We start from the raw sequence: 10,198 nt of genomic DNA on the forward strand, positions 1-10,198 counted from the left end.
ACATTGGAATCATCTATTTCTCCAGATCTCCAAAAAGTCTGGACAATCATTCCAAGGTATTTGAGACTCCCAAAGGTCTCCCACCTATGCGTGATCATGATCATGCTATTCATCTGATTCCAGGAAGTGTTCCTCCAAACATCAGGCCGTACAGATATCCCTATGTCCAAAAAAGTGAAATTGAACGTATGGTTGCAGAAATGCTAGAGGCTGGTATAATTCAACCGAGTCAAAGTTCTTTCTCAGCTCCAGTAGTATTGGTGCACAAGAAGGATGGATCATGGCGCATGTGTCCAGATTATAGGGAGCTCAACAAGCTCACTATTAAAGATAAGTTCCCCATTCCTGTCATTGATGAATTACTGGATGAATTGCATGGATCAATTTACTTCACCAAGTTGGATCTTCGTTCGGGATATCATCAAATCAGAATGAAGATTGAAGACATTCCAAAAACGGCATTTAGAACTCATGAGGGTCATTATGAATTTTTGGTCATGCCTTTTGGCCTTACCAATGCACCTTCAACATTTCAAGGTTTGATGAATTCAATTTTCAAACCATTCCTTAGAAAATTTGTGTTAGTATTTTTTGATGATATACTAATCTACAGCAAGTCTTGGAAGGATCATGTTGAACATGTTGACAGGGTGCTACAACTATTGGAGGAGAAACAATTATATGCAAAAAGATCCAAATGTTTCTTTGGAGTCCAGGAGGTGGAATATTTGGGTCATATTGTATCTCATGAAGGAGTTAAGGTAGACCCTAGCAAAATTAAAGCCATTAAGGAATGGAAAATCCCCACATCCATAAAGCATCTGCGAGGATTTCTTGGGTTGACAGGGTATTATCGCAAGTTTGTTAAGAATTATGGGAGAATAGCAGCACCTCTAACAACATTATTGAAGAAAGATTCATTTTCATGGACTCCGGAAGCAACAAAGGCCTTTGAACATCTTAAAGAGGCAATGTGCCAAGCACCGGTCTTAGCTACACCGGACTTCACAAAAACCTTTATTGTGGAATGTGATGCTTCAGGAAATGGAATTGGTGCTGTTCTAATGCAAGATGAAAGACCCATTGCTTTTGAAAGTCGTCCAATCAAGGGAAAGTTTTTAAGCAAAGCTATTTATGAGAAGGAAATGTTGGCAATACTCCATGCACTTAAGAAATGGCGACCCTACCTAATGGGAAGACACTTCAAGGTAAAAACGGATCATGATAGCCTTAAATACTTTTTAGAACAAAGATTATCCTCTGAAGAGCAACAAAAGTGGGTCACAAAGATGTTGGGTTATGACTTTGAAATCATCTACAAAAAAGGGAAGCAAAATGTGGTGGCAGATGCACTCTCAAGAAAGGATGAGGATGTGGAAGCATTGTTGTGTGCCATTTCTATTATCCAACCAGATTGGATAAACGAAGCAAGGGAGGAATGGAAGAATGACGAAGAAGTGTGGGCACTTATTCGAAAGCTACAACAAGATTCCAGTACTTCTGATACATTTAGCTGGAAAAATGATTCGTTATGGTACAAAGATCGCTTATACCTCTGTAAGAATTCCCAGCTAAAACAAAAGATTCTTATGGAATTGCACACTTCTCCCTTAGGAGGGCACTCAGGATTTTTAAAAACTTACCACAGGGTTAAGAAGGAATTTTTTTGGGATGGCCTTAAATCAGATATTCAAAAGTTTGTGGCGGAATGTTTGGTTTGCCAACAAAATAAAGTTGAAACAATTAAGACACCGGGTCTATTACAACCTTTATCCATTCCAAGCCAACGTTGGGAGGAGGTTTCAATGGATTTTATCACAGGTTTACCCAAGTCTGAGGGAAAGAGTGTCATCATGGTGGTAGTTGACAGACTTACCAAGTATGCACACTTTTGTGCATTATCACATCCATTTAAAGCCAGTACAGTTTCTACTGCATTTATGGAAACAGTTCAAAAGCTACATGGAAACCCAAAGATTATTGTAAGTGACAGAGATCCCATTTTCACTGGAAATTTTTGGACAGAATTATTTTCTTGTCTTGGTACTCAGTTAGCTCATAGCTCATCTTATCATCCTCAATCTGATGGGAAAACTGAGATAGTAAACAAATGTTTGGAAGGATATCTTCGTTGCTTTGTATCTGATAAACAGACACAATGGGTCAAATGGTTGCCTCTGGCTGAATGGTGGTATAACACTTCCTTCCATACAACAACAAAAATGACCCCATTTATGGCACTTTATGGGTATCAACCACCATCCATCACATCATATTTAAGAGAAAATTCTAAGGTTCAGGCAGTGGAACATCACATCGAACATCAACAACAAGTCCTCCAACTCTTAAAGGATAACCTCGTGTTGGCACAAAATAGAATGAAACAACAGGCAGATCAACATCGCAGTGAAAGAAGTTTTGATGTAGGTGATTGGGTATTCCTACGGCTACAACCATATAAGCAAATGTCCCTAAAGCAAGCTAAGAAGGATAATAAATTATCACCAAAGTATTATGGTCCGTACAAGGTGTTGCAAAAGATTGGTACTATGGCATACAAATTGGAGCTTCCTGCAGCTTCTCGATTGCACCCAGTTTTCCATGTTTCATGTTTAAAGAAGGTTATAGGTGACAAGCTCCCAATTCAAACAATATTGCCAGAACTTGATGAGGAAGGAAAAATTATATTGGAACCGGAAGCAGTCACAGAAACAAGAACTCGACAGCTACGAAATCGATCAATTTCAGAGTATCTTATCAAGTGGAAGAACTTATCCGCTGAAGATTCCACATGGGAGGATGAGAATTTTATGCAGAAGTATCCAGAACTACTCAAGCGTTGAGGACAACACTTTTTTGAAGGAGAGGGGCATGTTGGGTCCCTATAATACTAGTGATTACCCCATTACTATTGTAGTTATACCCCTTATTTATATTGTTGTGCCCCTATTACCCCCATATTGTTATTTCTGTGCCCCATAGAATCCCTCTATTGTTATTTTTGTGGCTTTATATTATTATTGTTAGGTCGGCTAGATTATATTGTGACTCCTTAGACTCCTATATATAGAAAGGAGGTTTTGTCATTTGTATCATCCAAGAATTGTTCATTTATGTAATGTAAAGGAGGTTTCCCCCTCGAAGAGGCTGAATTCTAAAGCGTTGATCTATCTTTTCTATCTTTTCTTGAGCTGGTTTCATAACATGTTGTCATTGTAAATCTTAAGAGTCATCACATGTGTTTTCTCTAAGTTATCTTGTCCCATTTAGAAGAAAATTAAAGTGTTGTCTTTTAACATGTAAAGTGTCGTGCATCACACGTGTAGTTTTGGTTTGTTTCAAGGGGTAGTGCTAATGAGTCATTCTTATCATGTAAACATATATCACACTCATTCCTAAAGCTTCAAGCACTGTGACACAAGTGTCATCACTATCGTTGCAAAAAGTACCTTTAGTGTCACACTTGGGGAAAGATGCCACAAAGTCATTTCATTGGGGGAAGTATTTTGTTCATATGTTCTGTGTGATAAATGTTGTGTCATCAATTGTTCTAAGTGTGTGATCATGCTCTTCTTTTGTCATTGTTCACTTTGGACTTACTAATCTGACACTTAGCCAAATCTGAAAAAGTGCCCTCCCAAGCAACTTAACGTCACTCAACCTTCTTGAACTGTGCATTATGCAGTTTCAACCCTCAAGCTTAGAACTTTCCTCTTATAACTTCAAAACACACAGAGCCTACCTTCTAGAACTACACACTACATAGTATCAATGCTTAGCCTTGACCCTTGAGCTCCAGAACTATGCAACTCCTACCTCCAATCACCTTCTTTAATGCACTATGCAGTCTCAAGCAACAAGCCTCAACCTTGACCTCTTGAACTAAGAAACTGAGCAAGCCCTAGGCATCTGTCCCTCTAGAACTGCGCAATGAGAAACTTCAAACCTCAAGCCTACAACCTAGCCCCTTGAGCCCCTCAATTGTGCTATTATCTAACCCCGACCTGCTTGAATCGTGCACTACAGAGACTCAAGGTTCAGTCCTGACCCCTAACCTCCTGAGCTCCTTGAACTAGTCTCCCAACCTATTACTCGGTTCCAACTTAGTTAATGGTTGTCATGAAGTGTTGGGTGTGGAGCCTAATTATCTTCTTTATTTAGAGGTATCGCCACATTGGACTCCAATTCGTAATGTGGCGGCAACGCCACCCGTAAAATGTACGCTGCAAGGGGGGTTCGGGGGGGGGGGCTGTGATATTTGGGAGCCCCCCTGGTGGAGGATCGGTGGCAGTGCCCTCGAAGCTAAAAATAGATGTAAAATTGCCTTGTAAAATATTGTAATTTCATAGTCAATCTGCGTCGTTCATTAGGAGGAGATATGACGATAGAAGTTATGTTTAATTTATGGTTTTTTGCCCTATAAAGCAACCCCTCGCTATAGATGAGGGAATTGTATTGTGTCTATGTATATCTGTGTTATGAGTGAGAAAGAGAGAGTAGATTGTGTGAGAGTGAAGAGGGAATTACAGCGGATCTGTTGTAGGTTGTATATCTTTAGTTTGCTGGATAATATAAAAGGAAGGACTGGCTGTTTCTCCATGGATGTAGCCCAAATTGGGTGAAACACATATGTCTATGTCTCTCTTGTTTTATGTGTTTTCTGTGATTATATTTCTGCAATATATTTTATGTGTTCCATTAATTTGTAATATATAATCTCCTAACAACAGGTATCAGAGCCGAAGGTCTATTTGGCTAATAAACTCACAGGAGAGAAGGGTTCCTGGTTCGAGTGGGAGCAATGACGGAAGATGGTAGGTTTAGGGTCGAAAAATTTAACATCCAAAACTGCCAACTGCAGATGGAAGATTATCTGCATCAGAAAGATCTGTACCTACCACTGAGAGGAAAGACAAAGAAGCCGACAAGTATGACAGACACAGAATGGGATATTCTCGACAGAAAGGCACTTGGAACAATACGGCTATGTCTAGCGGCGTCGGTAGCCTTCAATATTTCAAAGGAAATGACAACAGAGGGTTTAATGTCAGCATTGGCCAAACTATATGAAAAACCCTCGGCCTAAAATAAGATATTTCATATGAAGCATTTATTTAATATGAAGATGTCAGAAGGTGGATCTGTTGTTGATCATTTAAATCAATTTAATACAGTTACCAGTCAGCTAAGTTCTGTAGGGATAACTTTTGATGATGAAGTTAGGGCTTTGCTATTTATGTGCTCATTGCCAGAAAGTTGGAATGGTTTAGTTATGGCCATTAGTAACTCTGTCTTTGGATCTAGTACTTTAAAGTTTGATGATGTTGTTGGTGCAATTCTTAGCGAGGAAATGCAACGAAAAAGCTCCGGTGAGACATCAAGTAATGATTTCACTGCAGAGACAAGGGGAAGAAAAATGGAAAGAGGAAAGAGCCCAGGATATCGTAGTAAGTCAAGGAAAGGCATATCCAAGTCTAGATCGGGGATAGTGTGTTGGAAATGCGAGAAGAAAGAACACTTGAAGAAAGACTATAAGTCTCAGAAGGGAAAAGAAGGAGACACGTAATAAGAAAACACTCATGAAGCGAATGTGATAGGTGATGTTTGCAAAATGCTTTGATTCTTTCATTAGAAAATATTATTACTGCATGGATGGTAGATTCAGGGACCTCATTCCATGCCACAATTGATAGGAAACATTTTCATGATTATGTTCAAGGAGATTTTGGACAGGTTCAATTGGGTGATGATAAACCCTGTAAAATCATTGGAATGGGTACAATTTTCATAAAATAGTAGAATGGAAATCAATGGCTATTGAAGGAGGTAAGGCATGTTCCAAATCTGAAGAAAAATCTAATTTCAATAGGGAAGTTGGGAGGTGAAGGTTGTGTAACTACTTTTACAGATAAAACCTGGAAGGTCACTAAAGGAGCCCTAGTAATAGCAAAAGGAGAAAAGGTTGGTACATTGTATTTATGCAATGGTATTTCTAATTCTGTTAATGCTTTAACCTCTACAGGAGAAGATACAACATTGTGGCATCATAGGCTCGGGCACATGAGTGAGAAGGGGATGCAGATTCTTCACTCAAGAAATTTATTGCCAGGTTTGAAGCATGTTGATTTAAAATTCTGTGAGAATTGTGTTTATGGAAAATAGAAGAGAGTCAGATTCCTCAGAGTTGGGAAAGAAAATAAGAGTGAAAAAATAGAGCTTGTGCATACAGATGTATGGGGACCTTCTCAGGTACCATCTCTCAGTGGCTCTCATTATTATGTTACTTTTATTGATGATGCAACCAGAAAAACCTAGATTTATTGTATTCGAAATATATATGATGTATTTGATACTTTCAAGAAATGGAAAGCTTTGGTTGAAAATGAGACAAGGAAAAGGTTGAAGTGTCTTAAATCAGACAATGGAGGTGAATATTGCAGCAAAGAGTTTGATATGTATTGTTAAGAGAATGGAATTCGCATAGACAAGACAATTCCAGGAACACCACAAGAAAATGGTGTGTCAGAAAGGATGAAGAGGACAATCATGGAGCGTGCAAGGTGCATGAGATTGCATGCAGGATTTCCTTTACAATTTTGGGCAGATGTTATAGATACTGATGTTTATCTAATAAACAGAGGGCCTTCAAGTTCCTTGGATGGTGGTATCCTAGAGGAGGTATGGACAAGTAAAAAGGTAAACTACTCATTTTTAAAGACTTTTGGTTTTGAAGCATTTGTCCACATTAATAAAGAAAATAGAACAAAGTTTGAGACGAAATCAAAGAAATGTACCTCCATTGGATATGGTGTTAATCATTTTGGTTATCGCTTTTATGATTATGAAAAACACAAAATCATTAGGAGAAGAGATGTCATATTCAATGAAAAGGTTTTGTATAAAGATCAGATGCAAGAAAAGAAATAGGAAAAAGAAAATAGAGAATACACAGTGCTTTATGAGATCACATAAAAAGTGAAGGTGCCTAAAAATCATAATGATCAACAGCCAGAAAAACAACACAACCACACCATCAACAACAAAAAGCACCTCAAACAACTAAAAGTGGTGTTACAAGATCTACAAGGATAAGTAGACCCCCTGAATGATACTCTCCTTCATTATATTATGTATTGTTGACTAATTCTGGTGAACCAAAATGTTATGAAGAGGAAGTGTAGGTAGAAACCAGGAAAAAGTGGGAGAAGGCCATGAAAGAAGAGATGGAATTCTTAGCACATAACCAAACTTGGGACTTAGTCAAGTTGCCTACAGGTAAAACAATATTGCAAAATAAATGGGTTTACATGTTGAAGGAAGAATATGGAGGTAGAAAAATGTATAAAGCTAGACTTGTGGTGAAGGGGTTTGCACAAAAAAAGGGTATAGACTTTGATGAGATATTTTCTCATGTTGTTAAAATGACTTCAATCAAAACTATTTTAAGTCTAGTAGCAGCTGAAGATTTGCATCTTGAGAAGTTAGATGTAAAGACAACCTTTCTCCATAGGGATTTAGAGGAAGAGATATATATGCAGCAACCACAAGGATATTAGCTAAAAGGGAAGGAGAAACTAGTGTGCAGGTTGAAGAAGAGATTGTACAACTTAAAACAAGCTCCAAGGCAGGGGTATCTAAAACTTGACAGGTTTATGTCTAAACAAAGTTATACTAGATGTCACTCTGATCATTGTGTTTATCTCAAAAGGAAAAATGATGGCAGCTATATTATATTATTATTGTATGTATATGACATGCTTGTTGCAGGTTCTAACATGCATGAAATAAATGTGCTCAAAATAAAATTGGAAAACTCATTTGCAATGAAGGATTTGGGTGCTGCAAAACAAATCCTCGGTTTGAGAATAACTAGAGACAAGAAGAATCACAAATTAACATTGTCTCAGAGTGAGTACATACAAAAGGTGTTGAAAATGTTTAATATGCAGATTGCAAAATCAGTTAGTATACCTTTAGCTAGCCATTTCAAGCTAAGTAAGGAAATGTGTCCCAAGACTCAGGAAGAAATGGATTATATGTCTAAAGTTCCATATGCATCAGTAGTTGGAAGCTTAATGTATGCAATGGTCTGCACAAGGCCTGATATTGCACATGCAGTGGGAGATGTAAGTAGGTACATGAACAATCTAGGAAAAGAACATTGGATGGCAGTGAAGTGGATTCTCAGGTATTTGAGAGGTACCACAAATCAATCATTATGCTTTGGTGGTTCAAACATTGCTCTATAGGGATATGTTGATGCATATATGGCGGGTGATAGAGATAATAGGAGGAGCACCACATGGTATGTGTTTACTGTAGGTGGAATAGCTGTCAGTTGGGTCTCAAAATTGCAAAGTGTTGTTGCACTCTCAACAACGGAAGTAGAGTATGTTGCTGCTACAGACGCTAGTAAAGAAATTCTTTGGTTATAAAGGTTTCTAGATCAATTGGGTAAGAAGTAGTATTTGGTTAGGTTATACAGTGATAGCCAGAGTTCCATACATCTTGCAAATAACTTTGCATTTCATTCCAAGACTAAACATATACATCTCAAGTACCATTTAATACGGTTAGCATTGGAAGATGGACAGTTGGACTTGGAAAAGATACACACTAGCAATAATCTTGTAGATATGTTAACAAAAGTTGTAACCAGGGAGAAACTGAGATTCTGCTTAGTTTCAATTCACTCCTGAAAAAGCTGGAGGGAACTGAACCTTACAAACTTTGAAAATTTCAGGTCAAGATGAAAAATTGGATTAACTAAATTCACAAACACTATTATTTCCCAAAAATTATTATGACATCTGTGAGTATGATTGTTGTTTTCTCTTTAATTATTTATCTCATGGCAGTTGCTAAGCCTTCACGACACGTGGGAAGCATAGCGAGGCGAGGGAACTAGACCAGAAAATCTGATTTTCACTGCACAAAGGTCCACATAGTTTCATTTGAGGACTTCTCTGAAGGTATATTTGGGAAATTATGCTCACGCTGATTTTAAGGTCAAAGGAAACTTCTTTGAATGGTCTTGTACAATTTATCAAGGAACCACCATCATTGCCGAGGTATAATACCATGTTTTGTCTGGTTCACATATATATAAAAATACATACATAAAACATAATTCTCACGAATAACTTGTGTGCAGATGAGGTGTAAATACACGGTTTCACCAGTTTTGATGGGGAGGGATACGTTTACAGTCACTATGTATCTGAGGGTCGATTATGCCTTCATAGTGGCTCTTGTGGTAATTCTTGATGAAATCAACAAAGAAAGCGAGGATGCAACAACTACTTGAAATCTTTTCCTCGCGCTCTATGAGCAACTGTTCACATACCTTACGATCTCTCAATTTTTGCACCCAACTATTCACATACCGTACGATCTCTCAATTTCTACACCCAAGTGGTGAAACATTGAAATTGTATTTGATGAGACGTACGGTGGATTGGAAAAACATACATCGTTTGGGCATGTGTAAGGATTCTTATTATTCTACTGATAGTATATTGTGTTAAATTATTTGAATATTGATTATCCCCCTGTATCATATTGTGTTTACTTAATTGAATATTGAAATATTTCGATAGTTAATTAAAGATAGAATTCTGGGCATCCCATTTATAACAACTTTATATGTGTTTTTTGTTAAGTGAAATATAGAATTCTTAGCATCACATTTATAACAACTTATATTTATTTTTAAGGGTAAAGTGGGTTGAACCATGTGTTTGTTTTCTATTTTTTTTTGAAAGTTTGTAATTTTAATATAAAATATATTAGCCTAGATTTATTTTAATTCTAATGAATTTATGTTAGTTTTTAGTAATATTATTTATATTATATATGTTTCACATATATATATATATATATATATTTTATTTTTTTGTATTGAAACTTTAATTTAATTTATATAGAAAAAATTTAATAGTAGTGAGGATAAAGGGTTTAGATATATCTCAAAAGTAATGATAACCTTTTTTCTTTTAGATTTAATTAAAAAAATGTTATAAATTAAATTAGAATAAAATATTTTGATTGTGAAATACGTTATGGTTTTTGGGCATGTGGTATTGATAAACCATGGTATTGGCCCATTTTATGGTATTAAATCATATTTACAAGTTAATAACAAAATCAAAATATAACAAATTGACTTTCACTTTTTATTATTAATTGAACGAACATC

General features: G+C 36.8%; 1 pseudogene; it reads left to right on the forward strand.

The window, feature by feature from the left end:
- The first annotated feature begins 273 nt into the window (after positions 1 to 273).
- LOC149161194 (protein LURP-one-related 15 pseudogene) lies at positions 274 to 9,307 on the forward strand (annotated as a pseudogene).
- The last annotated feature ends 891 nt before the right edge of the window (positions 9,308 to 10,198 follow it).

The sequence above is a fragment of the Pinus tabuliformis genome, chromosome 5_2 (genome assembly GCF_031772625.1).
Source record: "Pinus tabuliformis cultivar Carrire ecotype Pingquan chromosome 5_2, CPIR1, whole genome shotgun sequence".
Taxonomy (NCBI): Eukaryota; Viridiplantae; Streptophyta; class Pinopsida; order Pinales; family Pinaceae; genus Pinus; species Pinus tabuliformis.